The sequence below is a fragment of the Dromiciops gliroides genome, chromosome 2 (assembly GCF_019393635.1).
Source record: "Dromiciops gliroides isolate mDroGli1 chromosome 2, mDroGli1.pri, whole genome shotgun sequence".
In the NCBI taxonomy this organism is placed as follows: domain Eukaryota; kingdom Metazoa; phylum Chordata; class Mammalia; order Microbiotheria; family Microbiotheriidae; genus Dromiciops; species Dromiciops gliroides.
In genome coordinates this window covers 19,211,525-19,236,786 of record NC_057862.1, presented here as the reverse complement: position 1 = coordinate 19,236,786, position 25,262 = coordinate 19,211,525, and the positions used below count along the sequence as shown (strand labels likewise).

General features: G+C 37.5%; 1 non-coding gene across 1 annotated transcript; it reads right to left on the bottom strand.

Annotated features, from left to right (window-relative positions):
• Nucleotides 1-717: 717 nt before the first annotated feature.
• On the bottom strand, nucleotides 718-824 carry LOC122744870. The gene has a single exon (XR_006355208.1). It is a non-coding gene; the product is annotated as a U6 spliceosomal RNA (small nuclear RNA).
• Nucleotides 825-25,262: the final 24,438 nt, after the last annotated feature.

The following is a 25,262-nucleotide window of genomic DNA, read 5'->3' as shown; positions in this document are numbered from 1 at the left end:
CCTGGGGTTATTTGGATATTTACAGACCAGAACACTGGCCAAGCAAGTACAGAATGTGCCTCTCCTTAAATTGTACTGGGACACCATGAAGCTTAGGGCAATGCATCCTGGAAGCAGTGCCCCACTTTAAGAAGTAGTTAAAAGTCAAAATAGAGGCTAGCAAAATGAACAGACAGAAAAAGATGAGGACCATAGAAAGTTTCTTTGGTGACAAGGAAGATCAAAATACACACTCAGAAGAAGATAACAAAGTCAAAGGTCCTACATCCCATGCTTTCAAGAAAAATATGAATTGGTCTCAGGTCATAGATGCACTCAAAAAGGACTTTGAAGATAAAGTAAGAGAGGTAGACAGAAAAGTAAGAGAGGTAGAGAAAAAATGGAAAGAGAAATGAGAGTGATACAGGAAAGTCATGAAAAAAAAAAAGTCGACAGCTAGAAAAGCCAAATGGAAAAGCTCTCTGAAGAAAAAGAATTAGGATTGAACAAATGGAAGCAAATGACTTTATGGGAAATCAAGACACAATAAAGCACATCCACTTGAATGAAAAGGTAGAGGGCAATGTGAAATATCTTTTTGGAAAAATAGCTCTCATGGAAAATAGATTCAGGAGAGATAATTTGAAAATTATTGGACTACCTGAAAACTATGATAAAAAAGAGCTTAGACATAATCTTCAAAGAGATTATCAGGGGAAATTGCCATGATATTCTAAAAGGAGAAGGCAATGCTTTACAAATTTGCGTGTCATCCTTGCATAGGGGCCATGCTAATCTTCTCTGTATCGTTCCAATTTTAGTATATGTGCAACGGAACTGAGCACTAGAAGCAGAAGGCAAAATAGAAATTGAAAGATTTCACATATCACTTCCTGAAAGAGATCCCAAAAGGAAAACTTTCAGGGATATTACAGCCAAATTCCAGAGCTCCCAGGTCAAAGAGAAAATATTGCAAGCAGCCAGAAAGAAACAATTTTAGTACCATGGAGCCACAGTTAAGATAACACAAGATTTGTCAGCTTCTACATTAAAGGATTGGAAGACATGGACTATGGTATTCTGGAGGGCATAGGTATTACAACCAAAAATCACCTACCCAGCAAAACTGAGTATAATCTTTCAGAGTAAAAATGGGACTTCAATAAAAAGAGGACTTTCAGGCATTCGTGAATAAAGGACCTGAAGTGAATAGAAAATTTGACTTCCAAATATAAGACCCTAGTGAAGCAGAAAAAGGTAAATAGGAAAAAGAAATAATTAGGGGGGTTAAAAATTTAAACTGTTTATATTCTTATATTAGAATATAATGATTCTAACTCATAAGAACTTTCTCAGTATTAGGGCAGCTGAAAGGAATAAATTTAGACAGAGGGCATTGATTATGAAGGGATGTTATCTACAAAGCATTTGTTTCCTGTTTATCTTTTTTTTTTTTTTTGAGCAGGGCAGGCAGGGTGGGGTCACATGCCCAGGGTCAAGCAGCTGCTGAGTATCTTATGTCTGAGGCTGGATTTGAGCTCGTGTTCTCCTGGTGTCAAGGTGGGTGCTTTGTTCACTGTGTCACCTACATGCCCCATGATGACAACCTCATGATGACATCTTTAAAATAAAATTAAGGGATGAGAGGATTGCACTGGGAGAAAGGAAGAGGGAGAGGTGGCATGGAGTAAAGTATGTCATATAAAAGAAGCAAGAAAAAGCATATGGAATGGAGGGGAAAATGGGGAGGAGTGGGAGAGTGAGTGAGCCTTACTTTTATCAGAATTGGCTCAGAGAGAATAACATGCATACTCAAGTTTGTACAGTAATGCATCTTGTCCTGTGGAGATGTAGGAGCGGAAAGTGATAAGGGGAGAGGGGTGAAGGAAGGGAGGGCAGATTAGGGGAGGGGGACTCAGAAGCAAAACACTTTTGAGCAGGGAAAGGGTAAAAGAAGATAGAAAATAGAATAACTATCATGGGAAGCAAATAGGATGGAGGAAAACACAGTTAGAAATAGTACCTGGGAAAAATAATTTGAAGCAGAGGCAAGGGCAATGTAAGATGATGATTGTGGTGGTACTTAGCTTGCTGGGCTATTGTGAATAAAATTTTTGTCACCTATATTGAACTACATAAATGTTAGCTATTACTGTTGTTGCAATAATCAACCTCATGGGTGTTTTGTAAGGAAATACTATATAAATGTGCTTTAGTATATAAAAAACAAACAAACAAACAAAAATATATGGGAAGGATGCTGTCAGAAAAACCTGGAAAGACTTATGTCAGCTGATGAAAAGTGAAATGTACTGTTTACGAAATAACAGCAATATTGTAAGATGACCTGATGAGAATGGCTTAGTTATTTTCAGCCATGCAATGAACCAAGACAACTTTGAAGGGCTTATGAAAAATACAATCCATCTACAGAGAAAGAACTGATGGTATCTGAATACAGATGGAAAAATATTTTGTTGTTGTTGTTAGCTCCCTTTTCTAAAGTTTTTTGCCTGCTATGTTTTGCATGACTGTTCATGTATAACTTATATTGAATTGCTTGAGTTCTCAAGGTGGGTATAGGGAAGAAGGAAGAGAATTTGGAACACAAAGTTTAAAAAATTGATGTTACAATTTGTTTTTACATGTAAGGTGGGTAAAATTCCAAGGAAATAAAAAGGAAAAGGACCTATATGTACAAAAATGGTTTACATGAACTGATGCAAAGTGAAATGAGGAAAATGAGGAAAACATACAGTAACAGCAATACTGGGGGGGGGGAGAGGAGGGTGTACTGAAATATTTATTTATTTACTTGGATTTTTACCCACCTTACATGTAAAAACAAATTGTAACATCTAGCCTCAAAAATATTTTGCTTCTAACTCCTTCATCCCTCAATCCTCCCTCTCTTCTATCAGCACCTCCTCCATACCCCTTTATTCCCTTTTCCTCCTGCTTTCCTGTAGGGGAAGGTAGATTTCTATTCCTGAGCCAATTCTTATGAGTAAGGTTCAACTGCTCCCCCATCCTTTATTCATCATCTCCTTCCCTGGAAGAGCTCTTTCATGCCTCTTTTCTGTGGGATAATTTACCCCATTTTACCTCTATCTTTTCACTTCTCCCTGTTCATTCCTCTTTCTCACCCATTAATTTTATTTTATTTTTTAGATATCATCCTATCATATTCAACTCATACTTGTGCCCTCTGTCTGTGCATACTCTTTCTAACTGCCCTAATAATGAGAAAATTCTTAGGATTTATATGTATGAATGTAGACAGTTTAAGTTTATTGAATCCCTTATTATTTCTTATTCCTATTTACCTTTTTATGCTTCTCTTGAGTCTTGTATTTGAAAGTCAACTTTTCTATTTAGCTCTGGTCTTCTCATCAGGAATGCTTGAAAGTCCTCTATTTACTTGAATATCCATTTTTCCCCTGAAGTTAGACACAGTTTTGAAGGGTAGGTGATCCTTGCTTGTAATTCTAGGTCTTTTGCCCTCTACAATATCATATTATAAGCCCTCTGTTTCATCAAGGTAGAAGCTGCTAAATCTTGTGTTATACTGGTTGTGGCTCTGTGATATTTGAGTTGTTCCTTTCTGGCTGCTTATAATATTTTCTCCTTGACCCTGGAGTTCTGGAATTTGGATATAATATTCCTGGGTGATGATATTTCTTAAGGTGATTCCCCATTTCTCTTTTTCCTTCTGATTCTGAAATATCAGGGCAGTTTTTCTTGATAATTTCTGGAAAGATAATGTTTGGGCTCTCACTTTAAATCATGGATTTTAGGCAATCTAATAATACTTAAATTCTCTTTCATGTATCTTTTTAGAGGTCTATTGCTTTTATCCAATGAGATATTTCATATTTTTTTCTATTTTTTTCATTCTTTTAATTTTGTTTTATTGTATCTTGATGTCTCATGGAGCCCTTAGCTTCCACTTTCCCAGTTCTAATTATTAAGGAATTATTTTCTTCAGTGAGCTTTTGTTTCTCTTTTTCCATTTGGTAGATTATTCTTTTTAAGGAGTTGCTTTGTTCACTGGACTTTTGTACCTCTTTTTCTATGTAGGTAATTTTGTTTTTTTAAGGAGTTCTTTTCTTCAGTGCATTTTTATATATCTTTTTTTCCATTTGGCCAACTCTGCCTTTTAAGTAGTTCTCTTTAGAAGACTTTTTGTGCTTCTTTTACAATTTGGCTTATTATGTTTTTAAGATGTTTTCTTCAGAATTTTTGTGCTAGCTTTAACAAGTTTTTTACTCTTTTTCATGCTTTTCTTGCATCACTCTCATTTCTTTTCCAAAATTTTCTTCTAACTCTCTTATCTAATTTTAAAAATCTTTTTGAGTGCTTCCAAGAATTATTTTTTGAGGCTGAGACCAATTCATATATTGGTTTGAAGCTTGGGATGTAGCCATTTTGACTTTGATATCTTCTGAGGTTTTCATTTGTTTGTTTGTTTTCAGTTTTGCCTGTTATCACAGTAACTTTCTATGGTTAAGATAATTTGTTGTTGTTGTTCTTGCTTGTTCATTTTTCCAGCCTGTTTCTTGACTTTGAACTTTATGTTAAAGTTGGGTTCTATTGTCCTGATGAAGCAGTCACTGTTCCATGTTTTTTTTTTTTTTTTTTTTTGCCACTGTTTTCAGAGACAGTTCTAGGGTATTTTTAGTTTTCAGTTCTTCCAATATGGTATGATCTTAGGAGAAGTGTGGTGACTGCTCTATTGGCCTGTGCTCTGGTCTGAGCATCTACAAGCACTCTTTTCTACCCTGAAAGTATGATAAGGGTGTTAACTTCCCTGTAGCTGCAAGCTCTGGTGTACTCCACTCTGATGCAGGTGCACTGGACTTTTCTTCGAACCTTCTGCATTGTCTTAGAATGGAAAATTTGTTTCACCCTATCCTTTTGTGGGTTCTTCCACCTCAGAATTATTTTTGAGGCTTAATTTGAAGTTGTTTGGAGGGGAAATTGGGAGAGTTCAGGTGAATCCCTGCTATTTTTTGCCAACTTGGCTCTGACTACTGTACCAAGCCCTCATAGATCAAGTATAGCAAGGCATATCAAATGGCCTCAGAAGTTACCAGATAACCCCCTGATTTTACAGTTGAGGAAAGTGATACAGAATTTACACCAATATTTTTTCATTTAAGACTCTGTAGTTCCCTATCACCAGTCTCCACCATCTCTTGCTGCCCCCTTCACATTTCTGAGTTGTGAAATATGGCCACTGCATAGACATTCATAGGCTCCATTTACCTGAAATAACTTCAGCAAATATATGTTAAGTATCTACTGGAGGAAGACACTAAGGACACCAAAATGGAAAAAAGCACAGTTCGTACACTTAAAGAGTTGACATTTTGCATGTAGAAAGGTTGATTCCTAAAGGATTTTTTTATTTTGGGAAGACAGGAAAAAAGACCCTTTCAGTCATCTAAAATACATTGAAATAAAAAATAAATTCTGTTTGTATGGAATGGGATAATATCAAAAGTTCCTGGAAAACTTTGATTTGACCTTTCCTCTGACCCCCTCAATGCTTCATTTTGTATGTTAGTTATTTGTCAGATTCCTCTATCCCCAGTAGAAATAAACTGCTTCATAGAAAGAGTTGTTTGTTTTGCTTTTATATTCCCTATTCTTAGTAATTGTAGTATTGCTTAATAAATATTTATTGAAGTTTATTGAAGAGAAAATTGGATTTGCTAGAAAAATACTCATATTAGAAGAAAATAGAATTTAGGAAGGAATTTAAAGGGGCATGGGAATTCATTCTGTTATGATCTTCAGTAGCTGATATAATGACAAGATTTCTTAATGTTCCATCAGAATTCTCTTGAGATAAAGAAAAATTATCTCAGAGTAGTTGGAACAAATGTGTTGAATCATGTTTTTACATTTACTTGGAGCACAACCTAAGCATAAAGGTCTTAGAGGGAGGAGGGTGCCAATTCACTTCCAGGATGAGACCTTCCTATAGTTTATCAAACTGGATAATATTAAATAGAAGGACATTTTAGAGTTTGTTCCCAGGAGTCATAAAATAGGATCTTCTCAGTCCTCTTTGACTTTAGGCATTAGCCAAGATGATGTAGAAAAAGCAGACAAAGGATTTATAATTACCATTGACCTTTCTGTGAGATTTGTGTGTTTCATATGTCAAGTTCTGGAAGGATAAAATCATAGTTCATCAGACTGAGATGGATTTATGGATGGAAGAACTTATTTTCTTCAGCCTGGTAGATCTGAGAAGTAGGAAGATAGTCACAGGCTTTTATGAAAAAGGACATAGTGAAGACATAATTCTACCAGATGAAAAGGGTTAGGAAGGCAGCTTTGCTGCATTAGGACTGTATTTGTGAATCTAGGCCAGATGTAAGAACAGCAGACATTATCCTCAGAGATAAGCCCCAGGTTTATTTTCTCCCCTCTAATGGATCTGAAAGTGACATTTATTTCACCTGTTTTCTTCCATCTGCAAAGGAGAAGTAATCATATGTCTCCTATTACAGTGTCTTGGCATGTGTCTCAGATCAACATGATGAATTTTCTCTTAATACAATTACTGATCCCATGTCACCCATCTAGGAGCATGGAGGAGTCAGGACTCTCAATGCAGTCCTACCTTGGGAGTCACTGTGATGACTTTTGGTCAGCTCAGAAAAGCAGGGATTGTAAGTATGGGAATGGGGGCCTAGGTAACACAAAAGCCCATCTAAGTATTCTTTAGTAACAATTGATTTTTTAAATTTTCTAAAGAAATGAAAAAGCAGGCTATAATGCACATTGTAAGATAGAACACCTGAATCTAAATAAGGAAGCTGCAAATATGCACCAATAGATAGAAAATCTGCATGGCAAGATCTAGATAGCTACCTAATATGATGGACCCCACCAGCAGCATTCATAGACTTGTACTGCTTCTGAAAGGGACATGGCTTGAGCAGGCAGCCTCTACCCACTGGGTGAATAAGTACACAGATTTCCCTAGGAAAGCTTAAACAGAACCAGGCTCCCATAATCTATATTCAGCTCATAGACTTTAACGTTAGAAGAGACTTCTTCCCAATAACCCTGCCCACAACTTGTTTTTTAGATGAATAACATGATTCTCAGAAAGATTTCATGATATCAAGTTCAGAAATTTTAGTGTTCTTGCCATTATACTGCTCAGAATCACCTCAGTATAATATTTTTATCAGCTATGAAAAGGTGATCAGTAATGAGAGGCATAGTAGTGTCATGGATAGAGAAGAGCTGATTTGAGAAACCAGTAAGACCAGGATTTGAATTCCAACTATGACCAATATTTCTTGTGTCACCTTGGTCAAGTCTGTTACCCTTGCAATGTTCTAGGGAACTCTTTTAGATCTGCATTACATGAGGGATTTTTTTCTCTTGGGAGTTAACGCTCTCAATATAAACATGACTCTAATCTCTACCATTATAGCAAAGTAAAATTAAAGTGCTCTTGTTGAATACAGTGGGTATGGCATAATGGATAGCACATCTTTTATATGTAGCCTCATATATCCCCATCTGACTGTGCCCATTTGTCTCTCTGTGTCTTCCTTAGATGCTATGGCTTCCCTGATTCCAAGTCCATCTGTTGGTCCTTCAGTGTTGAGTCACTTGTCCAAGCCCTATTCACCACACCCTAGAGATAGCTGTGAAGGCTACTGGCTTGTTTATTTCTCTTTTTATTCAGTTGTGGTAGCTTTGGGCAGACACATTCCTGGAAGTCATCCAAAGAACATTGCCTGCCTGCCTAGGGGAATTTTCATGGGACTCAGACAGAGACATACGTCTCTCATTTTAGGATTGAAAGTAGTTTTATTCTAGGTGTGCTCCTGCTTAAATTGTGAGAAGCCCTGATTTCTCTGACATCTGGCTCTATCTTCCTGAGATTAGATGGGTAATCCCAGAATTCTCCAGATGTGTTAGGTGCACATCAGGAGATGTATCCAAAAGAAATGCCCCCTGCCCCCGGCTTACCCTGGCCTGACTTACATGCTATTTTAACAAGACTCATACTCAGAATCTCTAAGCCCCTTGTTTTGCCATGATTTCTTTCTCCAAATGTAATAACAAAGCTGAGAAGAAATGAACTTATTATGTTTCTGTATCTGAAGTAAAGAGAATAATGATTCAGTTCTGGAAGAAGCGAACTTTACAGCTCAGAGCATTTTTTTTTCTGTATTTTTCTGTGTTCTGTTTTTCTCTGTTGCTCATAGGGAACCTGGGATGCAGACTTAACCAACTCATTTATTCAGCTGTTTGATGACCTCCTTGTGAGGTGTTCAGGGAGCTCTGATCCCCAGGCTAAGAAACAGTCCCTAGGAGCAGAGGAATTCTCAGGCCTGCGCCCCCACCTCCCTTCTGTTGGGAGGAATAGATTTGGGGATTTTGTTTTTGTTTTTGTTATTCACCAGATTCACTGGTAAGATCTCCCAAGGAGGCTATTTCTTGTGGTAAATCTAACTGTGATTGCATTCTGGAAAAACTACTCTTACTTTTTGTGTGTAAGTGAAAGTAGAAAATGAATTTACCAGCCCAAACTTGCCTTTTCCTCCACTAACCTCTCATTGATACAAATTTTCTTACTGTCGAGGTTATTCCTCAGCTGTAAATTTGGCACTCTAGGCAGTGTTTGAAAGCTTTTATTGTTCCATGGCAAGGGAATCAGGGGAGTAGAAACCTCACGGTCTTTAGGGGACACTGATGACACAGTTGATAGTGTGCCAGACCGGAAGTCACGAAGACTCATCTTCCTGAGTTCAAATCTGGCCTCAGAACCTTACTATCTGTGGGACCCTGGGCAAGTCACATAACCCTGTTTGCTTCAGTTTCCTATAAAATGAACTGGAAAAGGAAATGGAAAAACACTTCAATATTATTGCCAAGAAAATCCCAAATAGGATCACAGAGAATTGGACATGATAAATGACTGAACAACAACAAAAAAGTACTGCTCAATAAGGTTTGTATATGTTGCACAGCCTGACATTCTCTAAAAGAAAATAAATCATAGAAGTGTGAGAGATATACAAATAGCAACTTGTTACAAGTATATATAATTTAAGATGATTAATCCAATGGATTTGGTTATATGATACTGCCCCATTCTTAGACTCACTTTCTTTTTCTCTATAAGGAGGATTTTAGGACAAATGGATGAGTAGAGAGAACATTAAAGTTTGGCCTCAAAGACCTGGATTTGAGACCTTGCTCATCTTATGACAATGGAGGGATCACTTCACCTCTCCCAGATTTAATTTACTCATGTTAAAGTGAAGATATGGAACTAGATTGCCGAGGTTATTTCCAGGTCTGATATGGTCTGTGACTCATATAAATCAATGAATACATGAATGATTGAAGAAACAGTCATCAGACACTTGTAATGATTGGAATGATGCCACCTACTGGAGACTTGCTATGGGAAAGCCCCACCATGAGGAAAATGCCTCAGAGGCATTGTGGATTTTCCTTGGCGTCAGGAAATGACATATGCTCATGGGTGCTGTCTATCAAGGCTACCAGCCAATCAACTTGAGGAGCCTCCTATTTTCTGGGAGGAGACAGGAAGGAGGAGAAGGAGCCTGCGTGGAGAGTTCTTGCGCTTTTTTGGGTTCCTGACTTGGTGGTGGCGGCGGCAGAGGACTTCACAGGAAATTTGAGGAAAGATAGGAATGTCAGGCTGTTGGAATTCTGTTCTCAATCTTTTTCTTTCTATTTTCCAATAAACCCTTAAAAACCTAAACTTGTTTTATCAGTGATTTTAGTCAGTTTCCCCCAAAACTGGGAGAACAGATTAGAATCCACATTTAGAATCTTAAATTACACACACTTAATATGTGCTAACCACTATGTTCTGAGGATGAAAATAGGGAAATGGAGATGTTCATGATCTCAGGGAGCTTACACTCTAATTGAGGGGTTACAGCAATAAAAATTCAGTTGCAGGATAGGATCAAAAACCTGGAAGACTGAATGAAGCAGTAGCAGGGCCAATGGCAAGGTCCAGGCTCCTTGACTTGATAAAGTAGGTCACAGCACAGAGCCAGTGGATTATGAGGTGCAGAGGCAGAGCAGAGGTGAAGCATTGAAGGGCCTTAGGAAGTAATGGTAATTCCCATCTACTCTATGCTATGTGAGTAGTCAAGTGGCAAAGGTAAAAAGAGCTCATAGTGGTGGTAGGTCTTCAGGCTTATTGATTCACAGATTTAGAACAGCAAGGAACCTTAGCAGCTGTCTTGACCCACTCCCTCATTGAACTGATGAGGAAACAGACCAGAGTGGTTAAGTGATTTTGCCAAAGTCTCTGAGGTCATAAGTCTCAGAGCTAGGACATGAACTAAGTTCTCCCTCAAATGCCTTTAGTCTTTTCCTTTGTACCATACTGTTTTTCTAACTAGCACATTTGTTGCCTAAGACAATCATACCCAAATCACAGAAGCTTGATGAATGTCCTCAGATCTGGCATTCAATGCACATTTGTACACATATACCCATATCCATGTGTAGATACATACACATTATGGACATAATTGATATTGTCTTTTTAAAAACACCTTTATTTCAGAATAGAGTCCTCTCTGTCCCCTACACAACAAGCTAGTACTTGGAACAAAGAATAAAAGGGACAGATGACTAAGGGAAAGTGAAGCATTTCAGCAAAATTAACAGTCATATTACATGAGTCCAAAAGTAGTATAGGCAACATTTCATATGGGTAGCCCCCTCTGCCACCCCATCTCTGTGAAAAAGGGAAGAAAAGCCCTACTAGGCACGTTTCTAGGCAGAGTACAGCAAGACCAATTCCCCAGGACTCCACAAGAATACTGCTGGGGAGGTCAACTGTGGTGACAGAGGGAGGGAAAGCAGGTTGGTACCAGGCTAGGGAAGAGCGTGCCTAATAAGGACAAACGACCACCATATGGTTATTAAACATTTTACCTAGTCTTCTAATGAGAGCCAGCTTCACATAATTAATAGAGAGTAGTCCTCTAAGTCAGAAAGACCAGGCTTAAAGCTTTGCCCCTGACACGTACTGGCTGTGTGTTCTTGGGTAAGTCACCTAACCATTCAGTTCTTTACACAATTTACTGATTTTATAAGGTTCATATAATGTGATTGCCTGCAGTAGTAGAGTATGTTCCCACACTGAAAAATCACAGAGACTGTCTCTTTCCCTGTTAACATTCTTGCTAATTAATTGACAATCTTATTGGTTACTATTTTTTCTAATTGATAATTATGACTCTAAGTACCCTTTAAATTTAGTGCCTGAGGACAAAACTTGATAACCCCACAGGGCTATTCATCCTAGTAAGTTATGTATATATGTGTTTACATATATATGTATATGTATATACATTTACCTAAATTAAAATATATGTGAATGTATATACACAGACAGACAGACACACAAAGAGAATGAGTTAGACAGAAGAAACAGTGACGGAGGAGAGATAGAGATAGAATAAGGGAGAGACAGACATGGAGACAGAGGCAGTCAGAAAAAGAGAGAGAACACAGCTGCTGGGACTGAGAAGTGTTCCCTGTTGAAGAGAAAGCACTTGACCTTGAAGATCTCAGGATTTCAAGAAACATGGCTTATCACACAATCTGAAATATCCAGGCATGGTGGTTCAAAGAAATGGGATATTTTGCATAGGGAAAAGGAAATGTGAAATCAAGGCCCTGTCAGTTCTGAATTTGAATCTGAAATTCATGATACTTCCATAACTGCTTAACAAAATGACACATATAATGTGCATTTGTATGACTATATATACACACACATACACACATTTTACATACATACATACATGCATACATATGTGTGTTGGTTATGATACTTTGAATAAGTGAAATATGAGATAAAAGTATTATGAATTAACTCGTTTCTACTTAGCCCTTTAAGTAGAGGGAGAACTGTGTAATGTATTGAGAGTAGGCCTCAGACTTAAAGCTTACCTCTGATACATATTTTGAGGCAAGTACTTTAGTTTCTCAGTACTACAGACAACTACATGATTAAAAATTGGAGAGATATTGTTAATCTACATTGGTGAAGGGAGTCACTGTTTGTTTTTCTAAACAGGGAACACTTCAAACCATAGCAATCACAATTCTGAACTAAATGAATAATTGAAATAATTGAGAAATAGACAGAATGTGACAGATTGATAGATGACAGACACAGAGATAACTGTATTTCAATAAAATTGGTTGTCTTTCTAATCCTATGCATTTTACTTTATGCATTTAAAATGTCATTTGAAGAATGGATCCATAGGTTTCAGCAGATAGCCAAAGGGGTCCATGAAACAGAAAGAGCTACCAGTCGAATTTTTGTTTCTATTTTCATTTGGCATAGTGCCTGGCATATAGTAATTAATACATATTGACTGAACTCATGACCTTGAGAACTGACAGAAAACGTCTGAACTCAAGATCCAAATGTCCATAGGGGAGAATTGTGGAGTCTGTCAAGAAGCTTAAAATAAAAAAAATGACCTTCAGGCAAAACCAGGCTCATCTGAATAAGAAAAATTTGTCACAAAGTTTCAATAAAGGGTGAAGGCCCCAGAAAATTTATATGCCATCCAAATCCTCCTCTTTTGCCCACCACCTTATTTTTAAAGTTTTATTCTGAATTTCAGAAATAAAACATGCATTTTCATCACATAGCAAAATGGAAAAGATGATGATTGCACATGAAACTGCAAATCTATTATGTAAAACTTGCAACATTCCTTTTAAATATATATTAAAGTTATCATATAACTTTCTTATTTCCCTTTTTTCCTTCCCCATCCCCCACCCTAGAGATGGCTATTAGACACACACACACATAAAATATGTGTATATATGTGTATATATATGTGTGTGTGGGTGTGTATGTGTATATATATATATATATATATGTGTGTGTGTGTGTGTGTGTGTGTGTTTGTGTGTATACCCATAAAAATATGTGTATATATGTGTGTGTGTGTGTGTGTGTGTGTGTGTGTGTCTGTAACACCATTCTATACATCTCTGAATGCAGATAGCAGCTTCCTTTACAGGTCCTTTGTAATCAATTTGGACATTTATAATAATCAAAATGACTTAGTTGCTCAAAGTTGTTATTAAAACAATATTTTTGGGGGCAGCTAGGTGGCGCAGTGGATAAAGCACCGGCCCTGGATTCAGGAGTACCTGAGTTCAAATGAGGCCTCAGACACTTGACACTTCCTAACTATGTGACCCTGGGCAAGTCACTTAACCCCCATTGCCCCGCAAAAACAAACAAACAAAAAACCAAAACCAATATTACTGGGGCAGCTAGGTGGCACAGTGGATAAAGCACCAGCCTTGATTCAGGAGGAACTGAGTTCAAATATGGCCTCAGACACTTGACACTTACTAGCTGTGTGACCCTGGGCAAGTCACTTAACCCTCATTGCCCTGCCCCCCACCAACCCCCCACGATATTACTGTTGCCGTATACAAAGTTTTTTTTTTGATTCTGCTCATTTCTCTATTATTTCATGCAAGTCTGTGCATATTTTGCTAAGGTCATTAAGCTCATCATTTCTTAAAGAACAGTAGTATTCCATCATGATCACATACCACACTTATTTAGATGTTTCCCAATTGATAGGCATTTCTGCAATTTCCACTTCTTTTCCACTACAAAGAGAGCTGGTATAAATATTTTAAACATATAGATCTTTTTTCCCTAATCACCTTTGGAAATAGAATTAGTAGTATTACTGATGGGTCAAAAATCATAGGTATGTTAATAATTCTTTTAGCATAATTCTAGATTGCTTTTCAACATGGTTGGACCTGTTCACAGTTCCATCAATGGTGAATGAGTATCACAACGTTTTACTTCCCATCCAAAATTTGTTGCTTTTCCCTTCAGTTGTTTTAGCCAATATGATAGGTATGAAGTGATATCTCAGAATTATTTTGTTTTGCTTTTTTCTAGATAATAATGATTTAGAGCATTTTAATGTGACTATACTTTTTTTGACTTCTTTATCAGAAAACTGCCTGTTTATATCCTTTGACCATTTATCAACTGGGGACTGACTTCTATTCTTATAGAATTGACAAAATTCTTCATGTATTTGCTACATGAGACTTTTATCTGAGAAACTACCTCTAAATTTTACCCCCTGTTTTTTCCTTTCCTTCTGATCTTTGCTACATTTATTTTATTTATAGAAACCTATTTTTTAAAAATGTAACATCATTAAAATTATTCATTTTACACTTCATACTGCTATCTATCTCTTGTTTATTCAATAACTTGTTCACCTATCCATAAATCTGATAGGCAATGTTTCATGTTTCTAAAATTCTCTTGTAAAATCTCTCTTTGTCGGTCATGTATCCATTTTGACCATGTCTTTGTAAATGGTGTAATATATTGATCTATGCCCATTTTCTGCCAGACTACTTTTCCAGTTTTCCCAACAATTTTTTTAAACCAAATAATGAGTTCTTATCCCCAAAACTTGTATTAATACTTGTCATACACGAGGTTACTATAGTCATTTGATGCTAAAAAATTGCATGTCTACTCTGTTCTACTGACCCACTATCTCTATCTATTATCTCTAGCTATTTCTTAGCCACTACCAGGCATTTTTGATAATGACTGCCTTATGATATGGTTTAAGATATGGTACTGCTAAACCTCCTTCCTTTACTTTTTTCTTTAGTTCCTTTGATATTCTTGACATTTCATTCACCATCTTCAGCCACTGATGAAGCAAACAGAGTGGAGGATGGGTTTAATATTGGATAATTTGGGAAGCTACTAGAGTGAGAGACCCTCTTCTTGAAAGGGCATTGAGCATATCTTTGAGAAATTACCCTACAAAGGGCTAGAACTCTGCACAAAGCACAGAAGAGTCTAGAGACTGGCCAAGTAGAATGGAAAGCCTCAGCAGGCAAAGGGCTTTGGGTCATTGGAAGCATTGGAAGCTGAGTCTGGATGAAGCACTTCTTGAGGATAATGGAAAGTACGATCTCGTTTTTGAGGTAAGAGTCAGATTAGCTGCTCATGGGGACCCTTCACATTTAGAAATGCTGGTAGTCTGTGAGGATCATGGTTTTCCTAGAGTTTCCCCTGAACTTTGCCTGGAATCTTTGGATTGGTACTTGTGCTATGACTTTAGCACAATGCTTTAGCATTGCATGAAAATGAGAGCCTAGTCTATAGGTCTATTTTTCTATTCTTTTTTCTTTTAATTTGTTTTTTCCCATTAACAAGCTTTTATTTTCTCATCTTTCCCCTTCACACTGAGGGAAGGAGGGAGGGAAGAAAATGAAAACCATTATTGAAAATATGAATAATTGAGCAAAAAAACAAAAAAAAAAAATCACATGTTAGACCTGTCCAAAAATGTATATTTCACTAGCCATATCCAGCCCATCACCTCTCTGGCAGGAAGTGAGTAGCATTCATTACTGGTGCTTCAGAATCATGGTTGATCAGAGTTCTTAAGGGATAGAATAGCATTTTCTCAGTGAAACATTGCCTTTGTGCCTAGCTGATTCTGAAAGGAATCTCATGTGTAGTTTAATTAGCAAAAGACACAGACTGAGTGGCTGTGACTGGCATTATTAGTCTGTAGACCCTGCAGACACTTGGGAATTACAAAGGATGAGCTGTGCTGCCCAACTAAGCAAAGTATCATTTATCTGTAAATATACCGTAATCCTTATGTCTTTTCAAAATATAAAATGTGCAGTTTCTGATCAAGCAGTATTGGGGGAGATGATGTTTCATACATTACTATAATGAATCAGGCAATATGACTGCCACCTTCTAATGGAGTGGGGGTGAGGGTGAACTTGTGATTTCATTGGTGTAGAAGGTGTTGGGAGAGAACTACTGGTATGGAAAGTTCCTTCAAAATTACTGATTAACAACTCATCAGTGACCTCTCAATGAACCCAAATCAGGAAGTGACTTCATGCTTTTATCTTGTCATTTTATGGGCAATAAAACTGAGACCCAGGGAGGTGATGAATAGCCCAAGTCACACCAATACATAGGATCAGAAGCAGGATTTAAGTTCAGTTTTTTCTTTGTTGTTTGTTTGTTTTTTGGTGAGGCAATTAGGGTTAAGTGACTTGCCTAGGTCACACAGCTAGTAAGTGTCAAGTGTCTGAAGTCGGATTTGAACTCAGTTCAAATTTGAGTTTGAGTCCAGGGCCGGCTGGTGCTTTATCCACTGTGCCACCTAGCTGCCCCAGCAGCAGGATTTAGACCTATTTTTTGACTCCAGAATCAGAACTCCTTGTCCTAGAGAGGTGCCTGGGTTTTAGAAGGGTTGATTATCTTGGGCATGGTCCTGCAATTAGAATGTATCAGACAGAGGACTTGAACCTAGGTCTTCCTAGGTCCAATGACAGCATATTATACATTAATACAGACTGAAATTCCTTATTCTAGTAGGTGCTGCATAAAGTTTGAAATACAAAGGAACAAATATATACATGTAAACCTTAAGTAATATCAACATGTTAATATATCTGGCTGCTTCATAGTAAGTATAATTTTGTAAATGATTAAAAATCCAATTAATCTCTTGAACTGAGAAACTTTATACTATCTTTCACAGTGTAACACTTTTATTAGAACTATAATTTTTGACAGATTATCATAGATCTGTTTCATACCTTGTCTTCCCTTAATAACAAAATTATATCAATTTTTGATATTACCTCTAAATAAAAATCATTTTCTGCCATGACATTTTATGTTAATTATTAATTTATGCTTTTTCAGTCTCCAAGTAGGTTGTGTGTTGGAAAGGAGAGTTCTGTAACAAATTTTCCTTTTTTGTTTTTGTTTTGCAGGGCAATGGGGGTTAAGTGACTTGCCCAGGGTCACACAGCTAGTAAGTGTCAAGTGTCTGAGTCCGGATTTGAACTCAGGTCCTCCTGAATCCAGGGCTGGTGCTTTAAAATTTTCTTAACAAATGTTGAAAATGGAGGATCAAAGAATCACCCCAAATTTCCAAGTTGGAAGTGACCAAATTGTCCACCTCATCCAACCCATAAATGGAAAATAATCTCCTATATGAAGATGCTTAAGCATTTTTCATTTAACCTTTTGCTTGAAATGAGAGAGGAAGCCACTATTTCCTGATGTAGAATACTCTAGTTTTCTAAGGCTGTAAAAGGAGCTTGGCACAGTGCTGGGCCCAGAGTCAATAAGACCTGACTTCAAATCTGGTCTCATATACTCACTAGCTGCTTAAACATGTTTACCTCTATTTCATCATCGATTAAATGAACTAGTGAAGGAAATGGCAAACTGGTCCAACATCTTTACTAAGAAAATCCCAAGTGTAGTCATGAGGAGCTGGCCACGATTGAATGACAGGAGAAGAAAGAGAAGAAGGGAAAGAAGGAGCAGCAGTAGCATCAGCATCAGCATCAGCATCAGCATCAGCAGCAGCAGCAGCAGCAGCAGCAGCAGCAGCAGCAGCAGCAGCAGCAGCAGCAGCAGAAGAAGAAGAAGAAGAAGAAGGAAAGAAAGAAGAATAAAGAAGTCATATTAGAAGAAGAAAAATTGGAGGAGAAGGAGGAGGAAGAAGAGGAGGAGAAGAAGGAGAAGAAGGAGGAGGAGTTGGAGAAGAAGAAGAAGAAGAAGAAGAAGAAGAAGAAGAAGAAGAAGAAGAAGAAGAAGAAGAAGAAGAAGAAGAAGAAGAAGAAGATGATGATGATGGCAAAAAGATAGGAAGTTGTTTTCCTGACACTAGGCCCAAATTTCTCTTTTTGTACCTTCATGTTTTTCTCTTGGTTTTACTTTCTAGAGCCAAGTGGAAAAAGTCTAAACACCTCGCATAGTAAATATACAAATAGTAAAAGACAGCTATTGGGTTATTCTTGTTCTCCCCAGTCTCAGCTCCTGTCTTCTCTTGTAAATGCTAAAATAACCCATTCCTTCAATTAGTTCTCATATTTCTTGAACTCAAGGTTCTCCACCATCATGGTTACCCTCATCTAGAAATGTACAATTTAGCAGAACCCTTTTTAGAGCAAAGTGCTTATCACTGAACACAATAATACAAATAAGATTTGGCCATGGCAGAAGACAATGATAATTTCACCTTATTTCTGATTGTTTATCTATCATCTATCTATCTCTCGATCTCTCTCTCTCTCTCTATCTATATATCTATTTTGGCTTTGTACATAGGGTGCTTTATTCTCTGCAAAGAGTTACATGCTAAAGTGGATTGGGCTTGGGCAGATGTCCCCATATGTATAGAACTGAATAAAGTGGATCTCTGGAGAGAAGTCTGAGTGTGCCTGTGATGTAGGAGGGAAGAAGAGGAACAAATAGTTTGGGGCCAGAAATTTATCCAGTTGTATAGCAAGGTGGTATTAGGTGTGGAATTGTGGGAAACAACTGAGGCTGTTCTCAGTGGCAGTCACTTTCACATAGAGGTCGTCTGTCAAGCCTGAAGATTCTTCTGTACCACATCGTCCCACTGGGCGTCTGAGATCTCCTGGGCCCAAGCAAGGACGCCTGGGGCAGTCAGATTTACTCCAGCCATTGCATTGTCTGTTTCACCAGCTCACCATGTTCTGGGTCCATGGTTGTTTTCGATAGATAGATAGATAGATAGATAGATAGATAGATAGATAGATAGATAGATAGATAGATAGATAGATAGATAGATAGATAGATAGATAGATGGATGGATGTGTATATACATGTGTGTATGTATGTATGTATGTATACATACATACATATATATTTTAGTACAACCTGAAATTACATCAATTATTTTGACTGACATTCCACATTAGATGACCACATAGAAGATGAACTTTAAAGCCTGTTGTGTAATTTAAAATTCTAAATGTGGGTTCTAATCTGTCCCCCTCAGTATTGGGGGGAAACTGACTAAAATCACTGATAAATGAGTTTTAGAATTTTTTAAGGGTGTATTTAAATATAGCAAAAGAGAGAGAAAGATTGATAAGAGATTTCTTATAACCTGGCAATCCTAGCCTTCCTAATCTCCCACTTCTGAAGTTCCCTGCCACCATTCCGATGTCTCATAGCCAAAAAGAAAGCCCAGTCCTGCCAGCCTCCACTTCCTCCTTCATGTTCCCCTCCCAGAAATGGGAGACTCCTCAAGTTGATTGGCTGGTAGCCTTGATAGACAGTACCCGTGAGCAAATGCCACTTCCTGATGCCAAGGACCTTGACCGCATGGCTTGCCCTCAGAGGCCTTTTCCTCATGGCGGAGCTTTTCTACAGTAAGTCTCCAGCAGGTGGCATCATTCCAATCATTTTACTGTTAACAGAAATGATCTTTTTCCCCATTATCCTCTTCCTCCGTCCAAAAGAGAAAACACAGAGAGTAAAATCTTGGTCTCCTTCACTCCCTTTAATGTCACATTGGTGGAAGGGCTGGGGAGTGTGGAAGAACTTCCAGATTGGTGACAAGTCCTACTTCTGGAAACAGATACTGCTTGGCTCCTATTTCTTCTATCTCAATGTGTCTCAATGGGTGAGTTGTTGGAATGTTCTTTATTTGATGTAGGGCAAAAGAACAATTTCTGTAAATTGGGTCTAATGGAAAAATGGGTTATGTTTGTTCTATTTGAAGGATCATAATTGGTTTTGACTTTTATTCCACATGATGTTGGAATCATTCCATTACTTTCCCCTATATTTAATATTTACGGAGAACAGCCTCCATTGGATATTAGAATTAAAGGCTTTAGGGCCAGGGAAGGTGACCGGGGCATTTTCTCTATCTGCCACTGATGTTTCCAGTCATTGATTTCTATGTAGGGTTTAAATGTGTTTTTTTGTTTTTTTTAAATAGTGATTCTATTGCTACCTGAGGGAAACTGCTACTGGAAATTTTTTTGGAGATTTATTCTCTCATGTCCAATCCATGGTTTTGAAATCAAATTTGCTTTTCTTTTCTTTGAATTTATTCTTGTTATTTGGCCTTCCCTTCTGTTCTAGGCTCATGCGTACCTTCTTTGCTTTTCTGAATACGTAATTCAAATCAACCAAAGTAAAGCTACCAGTTATTCAGCAGGCATTTTATCAGAGACAAGCACAGTACAGTAGATGAAGTTCTGAAATTAGATTCAGGAGAGATGATGGTGTGCGTGTGTCCTCTGATATTTCTCAATGGTACTCTAGTGGGCAATTCTCTTACTCCAAACTTCTTCATCTATCAAAGGAATGTATGTATGCATATGTGTGTGCGGGGATATCGTGATTCTTTAAGCATAGATTACTCCTCCCACTTGGGTGTCAATGTTATTCTGTCCTTGAGCCCACTCTGATGAAATTAAGGTCTTTGAGCTAATTGTGTGTTCTAAATTTTTCTTCCTCCCTCCCTCCTCAACCCTCTCTATGAAATCAAGCAATTCAATGTCATACTTGTGCAGTAATGCAGAACATCTTCATCTTCCTTGAAAGTGTTTTGCTTTTTACTGCTCTCTCACCCAATCTGCCCTTCCCTCCTTCCCCCCTTTTCCCCCTCCCCCTTATCTTTCTCCCCTCCATCAGGGCAAAAATATATTACTATACTTACTTGAGTATGTATATTAGTGCCTCTTTTAGCCAATTCTGATGATATTAAGGTTCACTCACTCCCCCACTCCTTGCCCTTCTTCCCCTCGCCTCCACAAGCTTTTTCTTGTTTCCTTCATGTGAGCTACCTCTCCCCAGATCATCTTTCCCCTCCCCCTTCCCCCAGTCTATTCCTCCTACACCTCAACCCTATTTTAAAGATGTCATCATGGGTTAGTTAGGTGGCACAGTGGACAAAGCACCAGCCCTGGACCCAGGAGGCCCCAAGCCCAAATCCGACCCCAGACATAAGAAACCCCACCCTGTCTGCCTCATAAAGAACAAAACATAAATGCTTTACAGATATCATCCCTTCATATTCAGTTCATACCTGTGTCTTCTGCAAATTCCTTACTGAGAAAGTTCTTATGAGTTCAAAGTTTTATCTTCCCATGTAGGAATGTAAACAGTTTGAACTTTTAGTATCCCTCATGACCTCTTTTTCCTGTTTACCTTTTTATGCTTCGCCAGGATCTTGTATTTGAAAGTCAAATTTTCTATTCAGTTCAGGTCTTTTCATCACAAATGCCTGAAAGTCCTCTTTTTCATTGAAGTCCCATTTTTTCCTCTGGAAGATAATATTCAGTTTTGCTGGGTACATGATTCTTGGCTGTAGTTCCAGTTCCTTTGCCCTCTGAAATATCATATTCCATGCCCTCTGGTCATTTAATGTAGATGCTGCTAGATCTTGTTTTAGCCTTATTGGAGCTCGACAGTATTTGAATTCCTTTTTCTAGATGCTTGCAATATTTTCTCCTTTGCCTGGTTGCTCTGGAATTTGGAGGTTTTTCTTTTGGGATCTCTTTCAGGAGGTGATTGGTGGATTCTTTCAATTTTTATTTTGCCCTCTGATTCTAGAATTTCAGGGCAATTTTTCCAGACAATCTCTTGAAGGATAGTATCTCAGCTCTTATATTGGTCATGGTTTTCAGATAGTCCAATGATTTTCCAATTATCTCTCCTGCCCCTGTTTTCCAAATCAGCTGTTTTTCCAAGGAGATATTTCGTATCAACCCTTTATTCTTTTATTCAGTTGGATTTGCTTTACTGTGTCTTGGTTTCACATAAAATCACTAGCTTTCATTTGTTCAATCCTAATTCTTAGGCAATTATTTTCTTGAAGACAGCTTTTCTATTTCTTTTCCCATTTGGCTTTTCAAACTGTTGACTTTTTTCTCATGACTTTCCTGCATTGCTCTCATTTCTCTTTCTACTCTTTCCTCCATCTCTCTAAATCTTCCTTCTATCTATCCTACTTTCTTTTCAAAGTTCCTTTTGAGTGCTTCCATGGCCTGAGACCAATTCATATTTTTCTTGGAATCTTTGAATGTTGGAGCTTTGATTTTGTGATTATCTTCTTCTTCTGAGGGTGTATTGTCAACTACCTTTCCCCCAAAGAAGTTCTCAATAGTCTGCTGCTTTCTCTGCCTACTTATCCTGGCTGACTATTTCTTAGCTTTTAACTTTTTCTTAAAGTGTAGCACTGCTTTTGGGACACATTAATCGAGCTACAGTGTGGCCCAGGGGGTGATTGGGCTTCTTCTCAGTCTGCTTGGCCCATGAGTAACCATGGCCACTTTCCCTTTGACCTGGAAACAGAAGTCTGATTGAACTCTGATTTTCTATGGTTAGAAGCTTGGCGTGCTTTTACTCATCCCCCACTGGGCCACCTCCACTTGATTCAGCCCACTGGTTCAGAACCAGGGTGCTTCACCTCAACTCCAACAGAGACTGCCTCCACTTCACCCTGGCCTACTGCTGAATCCCATCACTGGTCCACAATCAGAGCCTCAGAAGGTGCTGGCAATGAAGACTGTGAGGCACCCTGGAAGCACTGTCTGTTCCTGGCTGGGTCTCGACTGTATGCTGAGCTGTTCAGCCTCATCAGTAGGTGATCACAATTGCCCTCTTTTGCTGAAAAATAGTCTCACTCTATTCTTATGTGCATTAGCCTGCTCTGTTTTTTTTTTTTTAACCACATTATTTGGGAGTGAGTAGATGGGTTTATCTGGAGCTTGTGGCAGTCACAGCCTCTCCTTCACCAATTGGCTCCACCCCCAGTCACACATTTTTAAAAGAAACCCACACAATGCTTTTTAATCTCTTAGGAAATTTCTGTTGGCTAATCATAATGGACCCCCACACATATACACACACATACACATTTTATATAACATGGGATACGACCATCAAATACAGGTTAATTATAATAACCATGATCATGAGATTAAGGATTGAACTTTATAGTGTTATCCAATTGTATTTTTGTAGGATCCATTATAATTAGCGTATTTGAAAAGCATAAGACTGTAGCTGTTTTGTTTGGGTAACATGAAGTTCTTTTGTTGTTTGTTTGTTTTTGTTTTTTGTGAGGCAATTGGGGTTACGTGACTTTCCCAGGGTCACACAGCTACTAAGTGTCACGGGTCTGAGGTTGGATTTGAAATCAGGTCTTCCTGAATCCAGGGCTGTTGCTCTATCCACTGCACCACCTAGCTGCCTCAACATGAAGTTTTTGTGAGGAGATAGAAGATATGTTTTACTAAGGAAATTTTATATTTTTGTTTTGAAGAAGAAAATATCCTTCTGATATTAAAAAAGAGTAAAAAATCAGTCAGTAAACTGAGTGTTGGGGATGTAAAGGACATATCTTGAGAAATTTAAGAAAAAGGCAACCATTACAATTTTCATCATCACCTACCATCACCATCACCACCACCACTTCATACAAATTACAGGTCTATACTAAAATAACAATAATAAATTAACAGATAATTTTAATAGTCATATCCATATAAAATATTAAGAGTGTCCAAACAGGAAAAAGAATTATTAACTACCTTTGTGAATTTATAAGTTCAGGAAATTTGTCCAGTGAAATGGATCAAAAACCATCTGTATCTATGAATCCTGTTTGACTTTTGCCTAACTCTCTAAAACTCTGGCTAGTTTACTTAATCTCTGTCTTCCTCAGTTGCTCCAACTATAAAAATGAGGTTACATTAATACCTTCTTCCCAGTGTTGTTGTAAAGATGAAATAACATAATATTTGTAAAGTGCTGAGCACAGTAAAAGACACATAGTAGATGTTTCATAGATTCCATTATTTATCCTTCTTGCTTATTTATTTTACTTCTATTCTTCAGGCTTGTTCTTTACTTACATGGTATATACTGCTCATATCTCCCCTGACCTTCACCATATGTGTAGTACTTTTAGTTCTTTGGAAGTAGTTATTTTCCATATCTTATTCTCATATAGCAATACTTGTTCAATACTATTTCTTAAAATGTGGGCAATTGTATTCTTGTGAAAATTAGTGTCAGTAAATTAACTTGGCTATTTCCTGAAAATAGTAAAGTCCTCTTTGTTTTTTTTTTTTCTTTCAAATTTGAGCCCAACTTGTCCATTGGTACTTTTCGTCCCAAATATACATACTTTTGAACAAACTCTATAGGATGTTTCTCCAAGTGCTTATTGAAATCTAAACAATAGATATTCTTTGATCCATATTTTTCTTTTATAGATAGATAAGTACAACTCTTTTGAGTAATTTCAGATCACTTCCAGGAGACTCTATTATGATCTGGGCATTGATACAATCAAGAAAATGTCATCACTAAAGAGAAACATCTAGAGGACTTCACCATCCTCAATGAATCCCTCACCAACCTACTCTATTCTTTGTCCTTTATCACAGTAGTGAATCCCTTTTACGGACACCTCCTCATTCTATTCCTCTCCTGTTATTTTTATCAGTTTTATTGATATACTTTTCAAATTTTCTTGAGTAATTTTAATATGTGGGTGAGATGCCTTCTTGTAAAAGTGTTTTTCTCTACTTAAATAGAAAAAACAACAACACACACAACATGATTCAATAAATAATAATAACAATAACAACAATAATATTAATAATAATGGTATCCTACATCTTCTTTATCTCTCAGTTATTTGCAAAATGATAAATATGTGTGGTCTATTGATGAATATAATTTATGAAAGGCTTCCTATCCCATATAAGTATCCTTATCAAGGATGTTTGCACATTTGGCTATAGATTAATCTTATGATTTTTTATATAGGTTATAGAGTAAGCATGTAGATTCATATTGTTTCCTCCATAAAATCCTAATCTGATGTCTTATCCTGGTATTTTTTAACTTGGCTTCTTGACATCTATGCCAGGACAGTGTAACCTCTTGCAGGTTTGATCATGCCAGAAAGGTTTTACTGGAGGCCCACTAACAGATAAAGTCTGTTTTCCAAGTATCAACTCAGATAACTGTGTAAATAGATATCAATAGCAGGCTGCCCATTTATCTTTCATCTGTCTATCACCTATCTATCTATCTATCTATCTATCTATCTATCTATCTATCTATCTATCTATCTATCTATCATCCATCCATCCATCCATCCATCCATCCATCCATCCATCCATCCATCCATCTATCTATCTATCCATCTATCTATCTATCTATCTATCTATCTATCTATCTATCTATCTATCTATCTATCTATTATCTATTATCTATCTAATCTATTTACCTGTCTATCTTGCCGTGGCTAACCCATGAAGGCAAAAATAAATAATATAAATTTTAATATTGACCTCAGTCTTGTGCATTC